General features: G+C 31.7%; 1 long non-coding RNA gene across 1 annotated transcript; it reads right to left on the reverse strand.

The window, feature by feature from the left end:
- Positions 1-3,410: 3,410 nt before the first annotated feature.
- On the reverse strand, positions 3,411-8,677 carry LOC127701496 (uncharacterized). Its single transcript, XR_007982064.1, has 3 exons — positions 8,609-8,677; positions 7,016-7,234; positions 3,411-3,633 (listed from the first exon to the last, which is right to left on the reverse strand). It is a non-coding gene; the product is annotated as an uncharacterized LOC127701496 (long non-coding RNA).
- Between the last annotated feature and the right edge of the window lie 1,620 nt (positions 8,678-10,297).

The following is a 10,297-nucleotide window of genomic DNA, read 5'->3' on the forward strand; positions in this document are numbered from 1 at the left end:
TCGTGGGTGAAAGACTCCTTGTAGAAAAATAAACATGCTAACTGCTGTTCCCATTCCGAGAGCTAGCTCTTATAAGGAACAATGAAAGTATAACATCAAAAGTTATATAAATATGCTTACATTTTCGAAATATTCGGAATACTACTTTTGTGAAATACTAACCAATGTAGTTATGAATTTGTTGTCGAGTCGGTTTTGATACAAATTTTCTTCATTTCATAAGGATAACACTGCTCACAGATTTATGGTACATTATTTTTTATTTCCGCATCATGATGATCCCGTTATGTATATTAAAACCGGTGGCTGATTTACCAAAAAGGTGGCGGCTTTTCAACATCATCAAACAAAAATTATGCACGATTTCAAGACTTGCAGTGAAAATTTCAAAGTAGATTACAAGGTAGTTAACTCTAGCAAACTTGTACAATTAATGCATATTTTGACAAAAAATCCTGCATTTGTTTTAAATCATAGATTTTGGACCAATAGACCACTTTCGAGTTATGTCCTTCACCGAAAAAAGTCTTCAATTATGCGCGCCTTTATGACGTCATTTACTAGATAGAGGGGATCGCCTGTATCCCTGAATTATTAAAGTTCATCAAGCGTCATTATGCAGGATAAACTAGAAATAATGTTTGATCCGTAGGTACTTAATCACAATGCCCTAAGGACAGCAGCTAGTGCTGATGAGCAAATATAAAAATTTAATTTGCCGAATAATTCGTGCGATATAGCATCATATTTTTCAACCACTCGCTCAACATGGAAAGGAAGTGACGATGCTCCTAAATGCACGAACGATGTTCACTAAAACCAAAGTTTTTGACGGAAATGCAACAAACTCGAAAGTTGTCTAATGGTTGTTTTGCAGTATAAGGTAGATAACTCTAGTATTCTTTCTACACATGCAAACGCTATAATGCTTATTGTACGTGATTAAATAAAATATATTAATAGTGTAATCTGTTCTGTGTGTTTAAAAAAAACTCTTTGCTTTTCTTTTCACAAAAATTCTTCTTTTTTTCATTCGCAGTACAAATGTTTTCAACTTAAATCAAATATAAACTTTTTTCAATATTATACAAGATCTATCATTCTGTTGGTTTAAGTCCACGCTACTTTATATTTTTCTTTATAATAGTTTTCAATAAAAACAAACTTTTCTTGTGACTGCCTTTCTGCTACGATTTTTTCTCTAGAAATCTAGAATCAAACAGCAGCCAAAGTTGGGCGTCTGTTCGGTTTTGCGGGATGTATAAATACGCAGCCACGTCCGCTCAGAATGGGGGCGTTAAATCCAATGCATCGTGTAAAGAGAGTGCCATGCTCTCTATACGATAAGAACCATTTCAACAACAATTTGAGGGGTGCACAAGTGGACTGCATGTTACAAGTCCCTATCCAATTTACCACCATTTTCCAGTGGAAGTCCAAATTTCTCGCTCTTCATGTGCATGGTCTACCCCGTTTACAAGCCCCACCTATTACATGTATTGTTAATTTGTTCTCGTCCTGAGTATATATGAAATATTTGCCATTGGACGTTAAGCAACCAACAATCAATTATAAATTATAAACAGTTAGACATCTTGCTCTGTCATGTGACATTGGTTGATTTATCATGTAAAGAAGCAATAGTTTGCACGATAAGAGGTAAGGTTCTCTCATCTGAATTTTGGTTGGGGATTTTGCGGATTTATTATTCATTTTCATATGTTGGTACACATGATTATTTTTTCATGTTCAAAATCCTCTTGCCCTCCCCAACCCCAACCCCCATAAAAAAATATAATAATATGGTCATCCCTAAGGGTCTTCCTTAAAAAATCTGGTCAATTATCATAAATCGGCAAATAGATAGATATAGGAAGATGTGGTATGAGTGCCAATGAGACAACTCTCCATCCAAGTTACAATTTATAAAAGTAAACCATTATAGGTCAAGGTACGGCCTTCAACACGGAGCATTGGCTCACACCGAACAACAAGCTATAAAGGGCCCCAAAACATTACTAGTGTAAAACCATTCAAACGGAAAAACCAACGGTCTAATCTATATAAAAACGAGAAACGAGAAACCAAGTATGAACTATACATAAACAGACGACAACTACTGTGATCAGATTGCTGACTTAGGACAGGTGCAAACATTTGCAGCGGGATTAAACGTTTTAATGGTACCAAACCTTCTCCCTTTTCTGAAACAATAGTATAACATCACAACATAGAAAAACACACTATAAAATATCAATTGGAAGGCTTAACTCAATCAAAAAACGTAAATTAACACACAATGAACGAATAAATTTGACCTGTGACACCTGAATGCAAATACACAGTTAATAAAAAATTACAAGGGATAAATAATTAAAGTCAAAAGTAAATAAACAGGTTTAAACAAAGTTAAAGTATGATATCACTGTGAAATTTCAAACAATTTTTAGAAAATCATCACTTTTGAAGAAACCTGCGTCATATTATACACAGGTAAATGAAAATAATTTTGTTGTTAAGTATACTTCTTCTTCTGTGTGTATAAAATCTTCCGTTTAGGAATACCAAGAAATTTCTTTAATATCAATAAAATTAATCTAACACTTGGTCTTATCTCCAAACAAAAAAAAACATGACATAAGCGATGTATCCTCAATTCATGTATTGTAATAAACATTTGTTACATATAACTTAACCATATTAATTAATATGTTTCATACTTAAGTTGAATATGATTTCATCATGAATGTTTGCATAGTTTATTCTTTATACATTTTTGTAGATATACTTTATTATTAAGTATCTCTTGTGTAACTGATTTCACGACATTATCGTTATTGTTAAGTGTTCCAATGTGTATACTTATTACAGAGCACTGTAGAATCCGTACTTCTTTAGTAATTCTTTGAGCTGTTTAATATAAAAATAAGGAGATGTGGTATGAAAAATACTGAGACAACTATTTACCAGACAAAAAGACGTAGGTGTTAGCAACTATAGGTCACCGTCAAGCCTTCAACAATGAGCAAAGTCAATCCGGCACAGTTAACTTTTAAAGCCCCCGACATGACAAAATGTAAAACAAATCAAATGAGAAAACCAACGGCCTAATTTATGTACAAAACAAATATGATATATACACAACAAACGACGACCACTAAATTACAGGCTCCTGACTTGGGACAAGAAGCTCTTACATGTATCACTGTCCAGCTGTTGACCAAATATGAGGTAATTTTGTTCAGTAATACATTAGAAACGTGTGACGGAAATATTTGTTGGATGAACGGACGATTGGATGGAAAGACGGACAAGGTGAATGCAATATAGTCCCACTCTAGGAGTTAGGATTTAATATTTGCAGTATATATATATATATATATATACAGATTACTCTATAGTCTGTACTTTGTCATACATATACATTTATTTAGTTTGGCCATAAATTAGTATCAGTTACAGTTAGAGACAAATAGTTAATCAAAGGAGAGAAACAAATACAGTTTAACCAATGTGTTTTTAATATGCACGATTGATCGATTGTTGTTTGTTTTACGTACAGTGGCAAGTATCTGAAATTTAAGGAATATGTTCATAGGAAAATTGACACAAGCCATGACGTCCATCTTCACTCTGAAATATAATTTATAAGAATATTAAATGGAACTAAAATAATAAGACAGATTGTACATTTGCAAATAATATAACCATCAGGTAAATTACATTTTTACTTTATTTTTTTTTTAAATATTTCTCTGAAATATAGATGTTTGATACAGAATTCAGTACACAAAACACGTGAATAAGAAAAGTGGAACAAATTCAAAAGAAACTACCAAAGATCTGCAATCAACACATAACTCATTAAATGTTGACAAGGAACATGGAGATTACCCGAATACAACCAATCATTGACGAAAGCTATTGATTTGGGACAAGCAAGAACAACAAAGCCACGTTCAACTATTTTTTGTTTAGATTCAACCCTCCCCCCCCCCATTTCCTCCTGTTTTAAATTCGATCAGTGGAAAAATAAAAAATACGTAATACAAATCAGTATAGGTAAAGGATGCTGTAATGTACTAAATAAATGTAACTATGTATACATTTAGTACTTATATGTTTGTATGTTTTTCACTACAAACGAAGTTAAAGAATCAATTCAAAAAGTCAATTTATATGATTCTTTTTTAATTTCAATTATATCATGTAAACTGATACATGTATTTCCTTTGCAAAAATTTATCAATTTTTGAAGAAGACTTTATGGACAATCAATAATTGAGAATTGATAATTCAAAGACAACTTTAAGGAAGTTTTTCACACATTCTACGTTCGTTTTATAGAAATATGATTTTTTTTTACTAAATGCAATAATATTTCAGGAAATACAAGAGGTTAATACATCATTTTATAACTTATTCAAAACCGCAGCTTTATTTTACATATGGATTTACAGGTCTTTTTGTTTTAAATGGAAATTGTAAACTTAATTATATTTATCAGTTCATTCTGTTTCCTTCTGATCTCCGAATACAAAACAAGGATTAAGTCAGTTTACCATTCTACACTTAGGAATGCTATGTGTTTACTACAAAACTTTTCTTTTCTTTTAAGTTAAATATATTTTTCCCCAGTTGATTTGTTCCTGTATATTTTTTCGCACATAACATTCAATTATCCGTATGCTTTTGTATTTCAAAATCCATCAGGAACATTTTTTTACTTTTATTCCATCGACTATCGAAACTTTCTGCTAATTTACGTAAGTCGAGTGCGCCCTAGAAGGCGTTATGGATAGATCCATATTTGTACTTCTTTATTGAAAAACTTGTTTTAAATGAAATCGTTCCTGGCACTGCATGTAGTAAGCCTCCATTTATTACGTACCGAATGTTCAAGTAGAAAAGTACTAGGGTAAGGCTCAGGATTATTTATAAAATGTCTTGTCTGTGTTTAGCATAGAAACAACAAAATGGTACATTATCCAAAACGAAGTAAATTGGATCGTAAGAAGATTCAACAGAAACAAAAGTGTAAAAGGAAGGACAATTCTGTTTAAGTTTATTATGAATTGTAAAAAAAAAATTAAGAGTTATCTCTCTTCGTATTATCTTCGATTTAACCACCACAGATATGTTATAAATTAATATGTATTTGCCTCTATAAATAAAAATCGATATTAATGACTTTTTAATTTTATAAACCACCAAGACAGTTGATAAAAAAAACAAGATAGACAAGATATACATTCGTTTTAAAATATTGCACACGGTCAAATAGCGTTTATCCCAAACGGAAAAAAATGAGTTATTAATAAGAGGACTGGTATTTAATACATCAAAATAATAATAAGAATGAGAATAATAAAAAAGATTAATAATAATAATAAGAAATAATAACAATAATAGTATTTGAATAATAATGAAGAGTTGGTCAAGGAAAGTTGACCTTTAACAATTTTGGTTGTTCTATTTAAGCCTTCTTGATTTTTATATGCGCTCTCTTAATACAACTTTTGGAATAGTTTCTTATATGCAAACACACATTTCAAATGAATTCTTATAATACACAATAAAAAGTCATTGTTCACGTTAAAATTTTCGTGCAAAAAACATATCAAATTAAAAAGAAAATGTTTAAAAAAAATGTTGAGAGATGATATTAATGTGGTTACTTGGTTCTTTGAAAACCTCTTACATTACATAGCTACTTAGCTTATTCTGAAAATCGATAATTTTATGAATGGAATGTATCTTCCATCGTGTACGTTTACTTTTGCGTTCATTTTAGTTCGGTCTTAAACTCTGAATATAGTATTATAGTTCAATTATGACGAGTTTAATCAACGTGAATAGTCAACATCATATGAGCCAAAGAAGTAAGTATTTGTCCCAAAATTGGAAAAAAAAACATTCATAATGTAATTAACAAATACTTTTAGTGCTAAAAGTAGGTAAAATGTACGATAGATATAAAATTAACACGTTTCATCGATATCATTGTTGATGTTGTTTTAAACCATGATGTGACGTCAGCCTAGCCATTAACCATGGTTTCTTTGACTAGAACCAACGCTTTTTAAAATTGGTAGCTGAAAAAAAACCTTCTCCATTCGCAAACAATAAGATTCAGGCAAACAGACAGAACAGACCGATAGCGAGGAGTAGGAATCTACCACACCACTCCACGTAAAGATATTGAGGAAGTACCACCAACCATCAGTGATGTTATGGATACCCATAGACAAATCTCTCCCATAGGCAGTAACCCATTAGCAAAACAGATTACCAATGGTGGGAGGTTGATCGACACAAAACTATCCAGAATTGAAAATAGTAAGATTTTGCAAGAAGTCCCAAAAGTGTTTAAAGGGTCGGTCATATATCATAGGTTTATATCATCAATGTTTTTGATGAGTTCGAAAATCAGTGCGTTTTGCTGGGGACAAAAAGAAACAGACAGGTAGCGAAAGTTTGACACCACTTGGCTTGATGTTCGTAGAAAATAAGAACTTTCTGTATAGCCACGAAAAAAGGAAAGGTAGATTTATAACCATCAGAAAAAAGTTCCTTATAACGTAAGCTCATTCGAGTTTATATCAAATTTTGTCTTCGATTAAAATAATTTGGAAAAGCCGCGACAACAATAGTTTAAGTACGAGACACAATGGATAAACACTATTTCGTTAGAAGATGACGCTCGACATCTGGTCTCATGATATATTTTTTTTTTAACTAACTAACTAAACGCTAATACATTGTTGTATCTCAAACATGTAACATCATAATTGCGTAATTTTGTGCTTATAATATTAGGTAAATTTCCTTTCCCGGACGTTGACATTGTTGAGCTGATCACTATAAAACAAAGATTTTTTATTTGTTAATTTTAGATATTTCAAAATGTACAAAATATATTAATTTTGTCCATAAAGTTAATATTTGGTTCGCATTTCTTTTCCTTAACTTGGGTAGCCAATAACTTGACATTAAAATAACGTGATATACTAACTATTTGTTTCCTGTTTTCCAAAGTCTTCATTTGGTAGTTCAATGTCCATATTGCGTGGATCTCCGGGATCTGAAGACTTCCATATGAAACGACCATTTTCATTTTGATTAAAATCTCTACTTGCAGTTTGATTATTTCGTTCAATGGGTTGACCAACATTAATATTTATAGTTAAACTGATGTTGTTTTGTGCTGTCCCCAGTGTAGTATATGGTGAGACTGTGAAAATTAAATAAAAGTTAACTTAAAGCTTTTATATAGTCATGTATTTATAGCATCATTTTGATAGTTAGTTTCTCCAATATACTTTTTTTTTAAATTTTTATTATATCTTCTTATCTAAAAATCACTTACTTAACTTTCTGGTTTTACTGTCTGTAATTAATGAAAAAGTGATGAAAGGCATGACAAATATGTGGCATTGGAGAATGAGGTATGTTGTGGCATCGTTGCAAAAGGCTGTGTTTATAAAACAATTATAAAGCGGCATTATGATTTAGACAAAAATTAAAGTAAAATTTGCATATTTTTTTTTTCAAACATATATTGAAATAATATATCGCTGTTAGCAGGCAGTTTGTTCAATATTGTTAAAATAAGCTCAACCAAATCGATGATATATTATTGTCTTGCAGTATATGCACAGCAAAAAAACCCACAAAAAGCAAAGGAAAAGAAGCTGAGTAATTATTAACCGGTTCATGTAAGCAAAAATTTCAGTCAACAGTTTATGATAAAATCGACTATTACTTTTGCTATGATCAGTAATGTACTAATATTTGAACGTGGGACAATAACGCAAAATCTAAGGCTGTGAATCCTTATGTACTTGCTAATTTTGTGCTCATGGGTTTATTTTTCTTAGTGAATACCAAATTTGCTAGGTTTGCATCACATTTACAATATTGCATCACTATTTTCAAAACCTATGGTTTAGTATACACACTCCTTGTTTTTAAATATGAATTGTAACGAGCAATAGATGTTCTTTTTAGGTTAACGGTTTTCAAAACTTCGTAGACAGATTAGATGTTTAGATTGAAATCTCATCAAATACCATGTTTATATATTTGTGTATCAGAGTTTTTGCCGACATTGGACTCGTCAGTTCGAATCAAAACAGGAGCCAAATCAAGTACAATTTTGAAAACAGCAAAATCCCCAAAATTGTACCCAAAGAGGTTAAGGTCATATGTGCTTTGGTGAAGAAAAATCCTTAGTGTTTGAATACCTAAAGATTTTATAAACAGTGTATTTCCAGACAATGATTTTTAATGTCAACACAGAAGTGCTGACTACTAGGCTGGTGATTAAACATCATATATTAATGTCAATTAGAACAAGAACATGTATATGATTCTGGATGTTGCTTTCTACAAGATTGAATACCTAAGCCGGACTTTATATTAGGTCTCAGAGCCAACCAGTCTTTTACTCCTAAATGAAGCGTGCTTAGCCGGAAAGCAGCTAGTACGAATTCTAAAGACTTTATTTGACCTGGTCTGAAAAACGTAATATTTCGAAATTAGCAACCAGTCATATCACTTTTTTGGACAAATGATTTATATATGGTTGACTTAACAAAATACCTACTGGTAATACTGTTGGTCGACATATTTTTTGTAGTTGAATCTGTAGCACCACCTATTTCTGAATGATGAAAATACTGAAAGTAATCCAAAATAAACGTGTAAAATCTATTTGAAAAAGCCATGGAAGAAAAATTCTTATATCTTATACCCTGTTCACATATATAATGCTGTTTTAAACCAGGTTCGACCCGAATTAGTTAATCCAGGTTAAATTAAGGTAGTGTTAACGTCTCAACAGGGGCGAACCCGGATTGAAATGACCCCTCATTTTAGGTGGAAGTAATGTTGAGCGAACTCGGGTTATTTGCCTCGCCTTCTTTATGTGAACGTAAAGTGGATTTAATGTGAGGTTGTTGCTATAGGTACTTGACAATTTTCGACGTCATTCGAAATTACAGATTAAAGTTGATGGACAACACACCAGAGTCAGTTGTCACTGGAGTGAAACAACGAAGTTTAATGATAACGAGAAGATAGGAATTTAGCTATCTATACATTTGCCAACACGGAAATGAACGGTGGATAATGCTAGTTTCTCCCGAACCGCTAAGGAGTTTGCAAAAGAATTTCAGACTTCGAAATAACGCACCTGTGGTGCAATTAATGTCAACAACTCCAGAGGTCAGATGCGAGTTGCAAGTTGACACATATGTGTCATTTTTTGTTCAGAAGGAAAATCCATAAAGAGATTAATCTATATCAAGTGTGAACCGGGGTGATTAATCCCGGTTTACTATCCCAGGTTCGACCCGGAGCAGATTTCATAGTGTAAACACGGTATAAATATCGATATATGCGATAGAATTACATTTTTTATATGTTGATACATAGATTAAGACTACCCCGTTCACACTATGCCGTTTTAATCCGACGGTAAGATTGTGTTGCTATGACGTAGGTCGAACATAATAGCGATAGCATTGTTACTAACTCATTAAAACACAAAATAATAGCAATTTTGGTAAAACACATTTCTAAAGTAACAATTTCTTAAAAATCGGGGTCATTTAAAAATAGATTGATATGATGTAAAACCGCCTTTTTATTATTGAAACCGTAATTTTGATTGTTGATATTTGCGCTGTTGTGTTGCTGTATGCTATCAGGAACATATACATATATATATATATATTAGATATACTGTTCCCAGATGTTATGGAGACACTTGTCTATCGTCTCGTTTTATTCACATTGTTTCACTTGGTGAAACTTTTAGCGAATGAGATCAAGGAAAATTAATGGGGAGGGGCATAAACACGAACAGGTAAATATCCTAAACATGAATGCCGGAAAAATATTCAAAGTGCAATTGACAATATATCTTTATACTGAATTATTAAAATGAATATTTTCACTCTTTAATAATCTTAATTTCAAAGACGGTAATGGGGTGGAGTGAAATGTTTTTCTTTTAAATACCATTTGCTAAACCTCCGTATAAATTGTTTTAATGAAACCTGATGAAGGTTATTCCAAACCGATGATATATGCACACAAATATTAATTACACGCACGGTAATTAACACAAATATTAATTACACGGTAATAATATAATTATGAAGCATAATAGTGTAACTTTGTGATAAATTAAATTTCATATTTTCCAATTAGTTATTGAATTAGATACTGGTTTTTATCATATACTTTGAGTTAATAACTTCATGAACTTATAATGTTTACAGTATGATAA

This window comes from Mytilus californianus, unplaced genomic scaffold (genome assembly GCF_021869535.1).
Source record: "Mytilus californianus isolate M0D057914Y unplaced genomic scaffold, xbMytCali1.0.p SCAF_1, whole genome shotgun sequence".
Lineage (NCBI taxonomy): Eukaryota > Metazoa > Mollusca > Bivalvia > Mytilida > Mytilidae > Mytilus > Mytilus californianus.